Genomic DNA, 10562 nt, shown 5'->3' on the forward strand with positions numbered 1-10562 from the left:
GTGACCAGTACAAACTTCTTGTTACCCTTTCCCGTCGGCAGGGGTCCGACGATGTCGACACCCCACTTGGCTAACGGCCAGGGAGTGGTAATTGAATGAAGGTATTCCGGGGAACTTCTGGGGATACGACAGAATCTCTGGCACGCATCACAAGCTCTTACTAATTCCACCGCGTCCTTACTCATCGTCGGCCAGTAGTATCCTGCCCTGATAACTTTGTTCGCTAGAGCCTTAGCTCCTGAATGATTTCCGCATACTTCGTGGCGCACTTCCCTCAGCACGTAATCCGCAACTTCGCTCGGCAAGCATTTTAGCAAGGGAAAGGAATACTGTAATATCCCAATTATATATATATATATATATATATATATATATATATATATATATATATATATATATATATATATATATATATATATATATATATATATAATTTATTAATAATATATAAAAAAGTAAACAACTTGCAAGCAAGTTGATTACCTTTTTATTATTTTATTTATTTTCTTTCTTTTCTTCTCTTCTTCCTTCTTCTATTCTCCTATTTCTTGCCAAGTGGCTTAATCATTAAGTAGAGGAACTTGCACGGCAAGTTGTTCTTGTCCTTTAATAATTCTCCTCTTCTTTCTTTTCGTCAACTTTCCCCTTCTTCATTACTTTTTCTTTCTTTCTTCTTCCTTCCGCCCAAGTCACGATCAGGGAAGAAGAGTGAGAGGGAGAGAATAGGGAGAGCATAGACGAGATGAGACAGAGACAGAAGAAGAGTGAGAGATCGGTAGGGGGAGTTGAACCCGGAAGACCCATCAAACTGGTGCGACCCGCGACCGCGAGACAAACCCGACGGATCCGGGAGAACCCGTGCGACCCGAACCTCCTGGAGGTTCGATCCTCCATGTCCGGCGGCCAGATGCCGATTTCCGGCGAGCTAAGGTGACTTTCCGGCCGATCCACGAAGCCCGAAGCCCCTGACCCGAAAACCCGACCCGGTGACCTGACGACCCGAGAGGAAGACCCGGTTATTCCTGTGCATTTTCCGGTGGCTTTTCCGGCGAAGTCGGTGGCTTTTCCGGTGAAAGATCCTTGGGGTAATTTCTAACAACCTATGATGGTTTATTTTGTGGATTGATTGGATTATTGTGAAATTAGGATTTTATGATTTATGGGAGTTTTCTATGGATTGATTAGGGGATTTTATTGACTAATGATGGGGTTTGGTTGGATTATAATTTTGGGGGTTCTACTGTCAGCTGATTGGGTGTATATTTATGGAGTGTTGAGCTATGGATTTGAGGATTTAGTTCACTAAGGTTGTGGCGTTAGTTAGATTATTTTTGAATTTCAAGAGAAGTCATAAATTAGTGATTTCAGATATCTGCAGTGAATTGGGTTAGAGATTTTATATTCATGAGCAGTACAACTTGGAGAATTATAGTCACACATCATGTAGAATATACACATAAGATAATTTAGTTTAAGTCTTAAATTGAAATATCAGAACGCTCCACTAAATTCATCCTTGTGTTTTATTAGGTAAAAGCTTGATCCCGATGCTAATGGAAAGTCCAAGTAAGGGATCCTCTACCCCTTCTCAAATTGTTTTATGTCTTAAATCTTGATCCTTTTAATAGCATATTTTCAATTAATTGTTCTCGTTCTGTATTTCAAATTTTATTGATTAATGAAGGACTATTTAAAAATAGTTTTGACATGAAAGTTGTCGTTATAAATGTTAATCTTGAAATCACTGTTTTAAAAGAAGCTTTGGTTATAAATGATTTCTAGTTATTCGTAAATTGTGTAGTTGGTTCCCGAGACGGGAAGTTATAGTTTTTCGAAATTAATGAGAAAATGAGAGTAAAAACCCTCCCACACGTTGCCTCAAGAGTTATCAAAGGAATAAGAATAATTTGTGAGAATGAGATTTTTATAAATGAGGCACGTGTGTGGAGGAGATTATTATTTTGGCCCCAGATATATTCACAGAGATTCGCAGAGATTAAGCTCGGTACCGTTGCTTGAGATGGAAGCGCACCCGCTGAAGAACGTTGAGAAAGCGGTAATCCGTCTCTATGTCATGCTAAGTGCACTTTAATTAATTAGCTGACGGGGCAGGCCTGTGGCCACAGTTTACCTGCCATGGTCACAGCAAAGACCGCGCAACCCTATTTACACAGGGCGTAATGGTGTACAGGGGCCCTATTATGAGAAATGATTGATTTCAAGTATATATATTATATCTTGGTATAAAGGAATGGGTTTTAACCTGGTTATTGAGAGTTGAATTTCAAATTGATAAATGATATGACACAAGAAGTTTGGACAGTTTGTTTTGGATTCCATGTTTTAAGAGAGAATTCTTTTAAAGAAGATTATCTTTTGTAAACAGTGATAAGTGATATTTATGATTTGAACTGCATCGGATAAATAAATTATTTTGGAGATTTTAAAGAAAAGAATTCAACTCAACTGTTTTATGGTTGAGGATTTCCTTACTGAGCATTTTTTTTGCTCACCCCTTATTTGTTTTGTTTTCAGGTTATGAGCAGAGCAACCTAGGCGGCCGGGATGGGATCTAGGAATGCATTAGAACATTGCAATTATGTTACCTTAATAAGTGCACTTGCACAACAAATTTAGCTTTCTTTAAATTCTCAGTTATTGAATCTCTAAAAATTAAATTTTCTAAATTATCGTTTCCGCATTTATTGAAGCTTCGAGTTTTAAAATTGTGATTTATTTGAATCAGCATATTAGTTAAGTTATTTGACGGACCTTATGAATCTTAGGAGTTTTTTTTTTTTAATGGAAAAATGGACGAACCTAACCCTTAGTGGGTTTGGGGGCGTTACAAATACCCCCTTCGGTACAAAGTTCCTCCAACTAGAACGTAACGCGCCGATTGGCGGACGATCCTCTGAGCATCCTCTTTGGCCGACGGAAGCTCACCTGTTCTTAGGTACCGTACGATTTCAGCAGCCCATTCGGGGTCCACCTCCTCCACTTGCATTAGCTCTCCCGCCGGTAACACTGTGGGGTGAGTTTTGATTAGGACTTTGCAGCCCCTTACCGACGTCGGGGGGTCCATTCCTGATCCAATCCGTGAGAGAGCGTCTGCCAACCAATTCTTCTCCCGGGGAATTTTAACCATAACGATCCTGTTGAAGTATGAGTAGAACTAGTGTACTTTCTTGAGGCATTCGGACATCCTTGTTTCCTGCGTGGCATAACTTCCATTTATTTGCTCGACAATTACCCGCGAGTCACTCCGAATCTCCATATCCGTTATGCCCATTCGCCACGTGATTTCCATGGCCGAAAGCACAGCCTCATACTCGGCTTCGTTATTAGTGGCAGGGAAATCAAATTTAAGGGCGTACCTGAACTCCTCTCGATCAGGCCCTCGGAGCACTACTCCGGCTCCGCTCCCCCCTCCTGCCGAGGAACCATCAACATAGGCAACCCAAGTCGGTCCTTTTGATGATCCTTCCTCTCCTGGACCCTCAGTCATCTCAACCACAAAATCGGCCAAAGCCTGTGCCTTTGTTGCGGTCCGGGGATGGTATTCGATATCAAACTCTCCCAACTCAATCGCCCAGTTAACTAGCCTTCCCGACAGGTCCGGCTTCTGCAGCACCTTCCGAAGGGGGTACTCGGTGAGGACCCATACCGCGTGGGCCTGGAAGTAGGGCCTTAATTTCCGGGCCGAGATCACCAGAGCGTACGCCAATTTCTCGATACGAGGATAACGCTCCTCCGCCCCATGCAATACCTTACTTGTGAAATACACCGGTCTCTTCTTGCACGATTCCTCCCTTACCAATACCGAGCTGACCCCGGTTTGTGACACCGTAAGATACATATAGAGGATCTCACCTTCCACCGGTCGGCTTAGGAGTGGGGGGTTGGTCAAGTAGGTCTTCAGCTCCCCGAAGGCTCTCTCACATTCTTCTGTCCAACTGAAAGCCTTCTTTAGCACCCTAAAGAAGGGCAGACATTTGTCCGACGACCGGGAAACGAAACGGCTCAAAGCTGATAACCTTCCGGTCAATCGCTGCAATTGCTTCATTGTCCGAGGGGATGGCATTTCCAATATCGCCTTAACTTTATCCGGATTTGCTTCGATTCCCCTATGAGACACCATAAACCCCAAGAACTTTCCGGAGTCAACCCCAAAAGCACACTTCTGCGGGTTCAGCTTCATCTGGTATCTCCTCAGATTCTCAAACACTTTTGCTAGGTCGGCGACATGACCTCCAGTAGTTAGGCTCTTAACAAGCATGTCGTCAACATAGACCTCCATATTCCGCCCGATTTGCGCTTGGAACATTTTATTCACCAGCCTTTGGTATGTAGCACCAGCATTTTTTAATTCGAAGGGCATTACCGTGTAACAATACAGTCCGCGGTCAGTCGTGAATGATGTCTTCTCTTGGTCGGATTCCGCCATGCGTATCTGATTGTAGCCGGAAAATGCGTCCATAAAACTCAATACCTCGTGACCGGCTGTCGAATCGACAAGCTGGTCTATCCTAGGGAGAGGGAAGCTGTCTTTTGGGCAAGCTTTGTTAAGGTCCGTGAAGTCCACACACATCCTCCACTTTCCATTTGCCTTCTTTACCAGCACCACATTGGCTAGCCATTCCGGATAGTCAACTTCCCGGATAAACTCAGCCTTAATCAACTTTTGTACCTCGTCCGCAGTTGCTTGATTGCGCTCTGGGGCAAAAGACCTCCTCCGCTGCTTCACTGGTCTGCAGTTCTGGTCAACGTTCAGCCGGTGCTCGATAACCGAGGGGTCTATTCCGGGCATCTCATCATGCTCCCAAGCGAAGACATCAAGGTGGTCGCGCAAAAATTTCACCAACTTCCCTTTTTCGTCAGCTGGAAGTTGTGTACCTACTCGGAGCTTTCTACCTTGAGGTCTGACCTCCACATCCTCCAGGTCCCCGGTCGGACTCCCTGCCTGTAGTTGCTATTTAGTCACGGGACCTGCCTCCTGACCAGAGTGTGCCTGGCGAGAGGGGCCCCCCAGGGAGACATTGTAGCACTTACGGGCTGCCTTTTGCTACCCTCGGACTTCTCCTACTCCTTCGTCCGTTGGAAATTTCATTTTAAGGTGGGGTATTGATGTCACCGCTCTTAACTCGGCCTGAGCTGTCCTCCCAAATATAGCATTGTACGCGGAGGGTTGGTCGACAATAAGGAACCTTACCGGAATTGTCTTCTGTGTTGGGGAACTGCCCACCGTTACCTGAAGCTCGATCGATCCCAGCGGCATCACCTGTTCTCCTGCGAACCCCACCAGAGGAAATCGGAAAGCAGAAAGCTTGTCCTTGTCAATTTTCATCGAGTCGAAAGCCGACTTATACAGGATGTCTGCTGAACTACCATTATCCACCAAGACCCGATGAATCCTGTGATTTCCTATAACCATGGTTACCACCAGGGCATCCGAGTGTGGCAAGTATACCCCCTCGTAGTCTTCGTCCGAGAAGGTGATGGTTAACTTCTCGCGCCTCGCAGCTTTTTGCGGCCTCGCGACTGCGTAAATAGACACTTCTCGCATCTCCTTCGCGTAAGACTTGCGAGCTGAATAAGTCTCGCCTCCACCTCCAAAGCCTCTAGCTATAGTCTGGATTTCGGGGAAGTTCCCCGAGTCCTGTGGCCTCCCGCGGCTTCTGCTCCGCTCACGCTGAGGCGACTTCTCCGCCCGGACATCCCTGCAGCGCTGTTGAGGCGGTTTTCTTTCCCGATAGTACTGCTGCTTTCCTGGGCGTGCATCGCGCCCGGACGATCCCCGGTTCCCTACAAACTTGTACGCAGGGCGTTTGTCCGAGGAGCTCTCACGTCTATCCAAGAAACGTTTCAACTTGCCATCAGCTATATACCTTTCGATCACTTCTTTCAGAGAAATGCAATTGTCTGTATAGTGACCAAAAGAGTCATGGTAGTGACAGTACTTATGTCGGTTGTGATGCGGCGGTCGGCCTTTTATTGGCGAGGGATCCTTGTAATTCGGGTCCTTTCTAATCTCCATGAGAATCTCCTTTGCCGGAGCATTCATGGGCGTCTAGTGATAACTTTCAACTCTCCTAGCGGGTCCACAATCGACCATCTCCCTTCCTGTCGGGGCCGTCCTCGGTTTCGACTTCCTGTCCGAGACGGAGTTTTCCTTCACCGGCCCCTTGACCCCTCGGAACGCACGGAGAGTTTCCTCCTGGTTCACGAACTCTTCGGCTCGGTCCAGGAAGTCCTGTAGTCCTTCGGCCGGCCTCCTTGCCAAATCCGCCATAAGGGCGCCATCCTTCCTTAGGCCCTGATATATGGCGCAGTGAATAAATTGCTCACTCTGGCTCTCCGCAGCCAACCTTTCTTGATTGAAACGGAGCAGATAGTTTCGCAGCGATTCCTGTGGGCCCTGCTTAATGGTCATTAGCTGTTGGGCAGGCTTTTTCCGAACAACGCCCGCCATAAATTGTGACGCGAACTTTTTAGCAAAGCCTTCAAAGTTTGAGATCGAACGAGGCGGCAGGGTTCTGAACCACTCTCGAGCTCCCCCCGCCAAGGTAAGGGGGAAGGCTCGACAGGCGACCTCGTCCGGGGTGGCATGCAACACTGTATGGGCACGGAAACTTGCGAGGTGCTCGATTGGGTCCCCCAGTCCCGTGTACAGCGATATTTCGGGCACTCTAAATTTACTTGGAAGTTGGCATGACATTATCTGGTCAGTAAAAGGGGACGCGGCGGTAGAAAACAAATTATCGGCCAGTGAAGCTTTTCCCTTGGCCTTCGACTGGGCAGAGCCCATCAAATAGTCATACTGCTGTTCCAACTTAGCCAACTTCTCTGCCCACTCCTTTTTCTCCTTCTCATTTTTCCTTATTAGGCTGGTGAGCTCCACGTTACCTTCAGTGCTGCTCTCTTCCACAGCTACCCTCTCAGGGGGTAGGCCCTCGTGCGCGGGACTCTCCGGATCACCACGCAGGGAATCTCCCTGAGTCTCCTGCCGCTCCGTATGATCTCGTTCGCCTAACTCCTTTTCAAGCTGCGCCACCCTCTTCTTCATACAAGCTATCTCTACCTGCGGGTCATGGGAAGTTCCGGCCTCTTCCTGCATGTTCTCTTCAACCGTCCCTCTTCGGACTAACCGCGTAGTCACCATGGAGAATTCCAGGTATGCCTGCTCTAGCGGGAGCACGTACCACGTCGTTCCCACAGACGGCCCCAAAATGTTAGTGAATTTTTTGGAACGGATGAAGTGGAATTCCGGATTGACGCGGTGGACCAAAGCTTCCGAGGTCGATGAAGATAAATTATGGATTCTCTAGAGGTTCTGCAAAACAAAAAGGGGTCGTCGGGGTGTCCCGGCAACGCCTCCTCCGACGATCAAGTTAGCACTTGGTGAAGTAGAATGGGGGAGAGGAAAATGCACACACACTTCATATGATAATCATAATCATACCTTTTTTCTGATAAAAGAAATACTCTTTTATATGTCTGCCTCTCTTAATTATCTCTCAAATCAACATTTATAACCTGAAGATGCCTTTCTTTTCCTTAATTAATTTGAGTCCATGAATCCAGGCGTTTATGGTCGGCTTCCCCCCACTTTTCTGAACGGCGGCAGATGATCATCGACTAATAAGATAAAAATATTAATGGGAAAGAAATCTCCCCCTTCATTCAGCCCACTCTACTCGTAGCCATTGACCCCAGCTCACTTCCTCATCATTCCCCCTTACCTTGGCGGGAAATTCCTTAACACAAGGTGATGGTATCACCATGTCCGAGCTGTTTCTCTCGAGCAAACTGGATCCACCATCTGGCAAGATAGGCATTTCTACCACTTGTACGAAAAACGCATTGGCCACCGCCCGTTCGTTTGAGCGTCAGAGAAAGTGATCACTTCACTTCCATTTGCTGGGGGGCAGAATCTGGCTGCATGTGGCCTCGGTATATAAAGCCGATAGCTTCCTCTTCGTTGTATGTCACTTCGTGATAAAATCTTCTTAAACACCACTTCGATCACGCTGGTAGTTCGTGTACATACATGTCGGACATGCTTGTGTGTTCCCATGACCTTCACATGGAGGAGGAATCCCATGCACTGGGAGCTGAATCTGCATGATCTCCTGCTGTTGCAGCCATGCCCGAATTCATACTTGAGCTCGCCTATCATTATCAAATTAATTGGAGGGAAAAGATCAAAACCGTACACGTAAAAAAAACCTAAAATCATTGACAAAAACAATCAGTAACACATTAAAAAACAAAAGTTTGACAAACCAGATCGTTTTCGAAGTACCTGCAAGAACTTGATGATGTTGCTGGCACCGTACCAAACACTCTCTGAGCGATGGTGATCAACTTGGCTGGCCAATCACGCCCAATCCCAGGCCTCCGGCGGTTGTTCTAATCCCTTACTCCCCTGTTTATACGCACTTTGTCTGTGAAAGAGAGAGAGAATATTATTCATCAAAAAAAAATCCCATGTTCCTCTCTCTCTCTCAAACTCTCTCTAAATTAAAGCTTTCTTTCTCTAGATGTATATTGGAGTTTGCTTTGGCTCTGTATATATATTATCGATCATGCTTTGCGAACAAAGAGATTTGGATTTTACAAGGTGGACACGCGTCAAGGGCACTGTCTATATCTGCTAGCCACTGCGTGTTTTAAGCTGCATGGAGGGGAAAAGACGCCAACTTATTTCAATAGGCCAATGAAAGATGATATAACTACTTGTTTCGATAGGCCGGTTGTACTGGATACTTACTAGCTACTTAGCCTACTTAGAACTTTATACTGTTCATGAATTTCCAATAGTTAATTCCAATAGTTTCTGAGGGAATTGTTATCATTCCGTTAGCTACGTATATATACACGTATAACCATTCAATTAAATACGTTATGAATATAATATTATTAATTTATATTTCTGTCGATTTGTGCTTTTTTGTATAAGTCGATTTAAATTTGTTTGTATAGGTTGATTAATTCAACTAAAAATAGGAAAAAAAAATGATAGAGAATGGACACTTGACCGTCCTATCTTCCTCTCTTTTCATTAAAAAAATATTTTTAATCAAAAAGTACACTTTTTTTTATTACTTTTTAATTAAAATATATATATTTTTTTTTAATGAAAATAGGGAAAAAAAAAAGAAAAAAGGAGGTGGTCAAGTGTCTCATCTCTATCATTTCTCATAAATAAACCTATGTATTTTGGGGCGGGGAAAGGGGGGTTGAGAAGGGTTAAGTGCCCCCTCACCTCCTATAAAATATCTTTACCCTTAGTATAAATTTTTTTTATGCACCTGTTCCCGAAATGCTCCCCCTCATCACTTTATCAATGGGCAAACTTGCCCACCCCTTGCGGTGGTTTTTTTTTTTTTTTTTTTTTTTGTCATAATGTAAACATTTGCCATTTCTGTAAAATAGGTAAAAATTTTTTTTTTTTTTTTAATTTAAAAAAAAAAAAAAAAACAGTTGAGAGGTTGAAGACAAGTTGACGAGGCAAGTTTTTAATTTTTTTCCAAAACGCACCGTTTACGAGTCCTAAAAAGAGTCAAGTAAAAGTACTCAAATAAGTCTACAACTACAACTGAGTTTTTCCTCACTTTCGAATCAGATCAATAGATTTTGCATGTGACTTCAGTATTGATCCGTGTGCGTGTGAGTTTCTTTTGGACAGATCAGATTTTGTTTTTTTGTTTTTATTTTTTCGGTAAAGAACGGATGAGATCCGTTTCAGTCGGTGTGAGTCGGAATGATAAAGGCCCTTTACTCATGGATGAATGATGATTTCACTTTTCGTGAGCTGCAGTGGGTTTTGTTTCTTTTTGGCTCTGCCTTTCAGCATGATTTCGAACCTTTAGATAATCCGATGGTAAAGATTAACAATTCTGTGTTTAGAAGTTAGAACTTTATACCGTTCATGATAAAGGTCTACTTCTAAATAATTTCCGATAGTTTCTTAGGTAATTGTTATCATTTTGTCACGAAGTGACATTCAAGGAAAAGTGACATTTAGGGATCTTGGGTTTCAAATGCCTAGAGTCCATGACATTGACATTTGGGAATCTTTGGCAGTTTGGCCTATTTATTTATTTATTTTTTATTTTTTATATGTCCACACAAGAAGTTAAGAGAGATTCAAACTAATAACCTCCGCTTCATGAGGTGTGGTCCTCAGCCGATTAAACTACCTCTTAAGAACTATTTGGCCTATTAAATCCATATTAGATCTGGCATTTCAGTCCCACGTAGGACTTGGGTCCCAAATGAAGCTGACAGCTTCCTTTTCCTTGAATGTCGCTTGGTGACAAAATATCATAGAGATATGTTATTTGCACAATTCTTATATAATAATTGCATAATAATGATGTGTCCATCATTTTTTTAATAAATAAATAAATAAATAAAATAGAAATGCTTGACACATCAATATTGTTGTGCAATTACTGTACAAAATTGTTGCTCGAATAACATATTTCAATGCCAAAACCCCACTTTTCTAAAGGGGTTTAGAGCAAAGTGGGGTTCTGGGTTTAAAGCAAAGCAAA

The 10562-nt window shown here is 43.8% G+C and overlaps 1 long non-coding RNA gene across 1 annotated transcript; it reads left to right on the forward strand.

Annotated features, from left to right (window-relative positions):
• The first annotated feature begins 587 nt into the window (after positions 1-587).
• Positions 588-2687, forward strand: LOC133858103 (uncharacterized). Its single transcript, XR_009898434.1, has 3 exons — positions 588-1085; positions 1531-1566; positions 2536-2687. It is a non-coding gene; the product is annotated as an uncharacterized LOC133858103 (long non-coding RNA).
• The last annotated feature ends 7875 nt before the right edge of the window (positions 2688-10562 follow it).

The sequence above is a fragment of the Alnus glutinosa genome, chromosome 14 (genome assembly GCF_958979055.1).
Source record: "Alnus glutinosa chromosome 14, dhAlnGlut1.1, whole genome shotgun sequence".
In the NCBI taxonomy this organism is placed as follows: domain Eukaryota; kingdom Viridiplantae; phylum Streptophyta; class Magnoliopsida; order Fagales; family Betulaceae; genus Alnus; species Alnus glutinosa.